This window comes from Octopus bimaculoides, chromosome 13 (genome assembly GCF_001194135.2).
Source record: "Octopus bimaculoides isolate UCB-OBI-ISO-001 chromosome 13, ASM119413v2, whole genome shotgun sequence".
Lineage (NCBI taxonomy): Eukaryota > Metazoa > Mollusca > Cephalopoda > Octopoda > Octopodidae > Octopus > Octopus bimaculoides.
This window is the reverse complement of record NC_068993.1, coordinates 54,220,850-54,222,975: the sequence shown is the minus strand read 5'-3', so window position 1 is coordinate 54,222,975 and position 2,126 is coordinate 54,220,850.

Here is a 2,126-nt window from a genome sequence, read left to right as displayed (position 1 = left end):
AAAAAAAGAAAATGAAAAAAGCAAATAAAACGAAGCTATGGCTTAATCAGCCAAAGGAGTAAATGTAAACAACTGAATACTCGTCAGTGATTGGTTGAAATTATCGAAATAAGACAATTATTTACATGAAATAAATTCGAATACAAAAATATTTTTCTGTTCTATAACACAAAATAGATAAGTATACGAAGTTTGAAAGTCTTTCGCTACCAAAAACACTACGTAAAACATTAATGAAAAATGTGGCCCCAGTTTTAAAAAAGATCCATTTACACTTCTTTTTATGTACTGTGTCTACTAACCATATAATTTTCATGTGTATAGAGGGTAGGTTATTCAAGGAACCTGATTAAACCCTGCAGCAGTAATGAACCATTACTGACATATTTTAAAGGCATCAACACATTCAGGTGTGGTCAAACACGTAAAGATTTCGACATTTCAGCTGCGACCATCTCGTAGTTTTGTATATCTAGGAGTACATTGTGTAACGTGTTCTTATGAAGAGGGACATTTCTAGCAGGCGAACGACCACTCCTCTGAAGTAAAGTTGCTTGAAGACATGCAGCGGTCAGTGTTCATTGGAACTATCTATAGTGATCTAGCAACACAGTTGAAGGCTTTGAAAGACTTTCTCCAGGTGCACCCCACTCATAAACAATATAGTTGATTTAGTACACACACACACCAATGACAATGAAGTTAGATCTATAAAAGTCATCGGTGGCGGTAAAGAATACGCACATCACCAGTTTTCGGTATAACCCTAAAACCCCGGGTGTGCGTACTCTTTACCTTCGCCAAAGTCATCTGCACGACAGCCAGTTATAAACATATCGTAATCACAATATTAACCTCATTGACTCCTTCACATCAGTTTGAGAAATTCATGCGACACAGAAGTTAATCTAAGAGATGCTTCGGTATAAGCCAAATTATGTGTAGGAGGTAGCCACGTGAAAGATGAATTATAGTGAGAAATGGCTACAGGGCCACAGTTGCTCATTTAGGTTGACGAGTGACGAGGAGTGAGGTAGGAACTAGCAAGTTCAGTAAATATTACTCAATATTACTCAAACGGGCACTTGAGATATAAACAGCGGCTCCCATATTCAACTAACGTTGGATATCATTCGAAAATACGGTTTAAAATAGTCAGGTTCTTTCGCTTTCAATACTGTTTAAATCTAACACAAACAGCTAATGTCTTGTTATACACGAAATTTCTCAGTAACCAAAGTAATATAGATGCTTAGAACCGCAGTGGACAGTAAACCGCCATTTACTGTGTATATTTACAAAGTCTATCTTGAAAGATTTAAACAGCAGCGAAATAGAACAAGGTTTATTTCACTGAGACATGTTTTATAGTTGAGGGATTTAGTTAGGGGTGGAAGAATTTATAAATGATGGGTTTAATGTAGGTTTCATTCAATTCTTACGAAACTGAGATAAACAAACATTTATATATTATACTCAGAGATGAATTAGACGGAAATAAATGAACTATAGCGAAGTATCAGATAATTATATGCCATTGCCATGTGAGAAAGGATGCAGTAATGAATAACCTAGCGAGAAAATCTGTAAACATCCGAATAATATCGAAGCAAAAAATGCATTAAACATATCAAACGCAATCACAAATCTATAGTGAATGAATCAAGAGTGAAATTTTTATAAAAACAAAAGTATTTAAATAGTAAATTAAAGATACCTTTCGCTTCTTGGAGATTTGCTTGACGTTCATCTTTAATGTAAAGACTAAAAGACCTAGCCTCGCATGGAATTCCACTTCCTGTTTGTCGAAATTTATCAATCAAATAATGAATAATTAAAATTCGTGAATTTTCTTTTTATTTATTTAATCAATTTATAAACAATTTTATTGTTTATAAAATGAAAAGAAATATGAAATATTATTTTAATTAAAATTTTTATTTGTTCTGCAAGTTTTATTATAATACAGTTCCGGTTCATGTCAAAGTTCATATAATATAGATATTGTTGATCGAAGCGAGTATTTTCATTTTCCAGTAAGATCAGTCTGGAGAGGTGACGCCTTGTCTCGAAGAGTGTTTGAAAAAAGATGGACAAATGTCGTAAGGAAGTTGAGAGCAAATGGG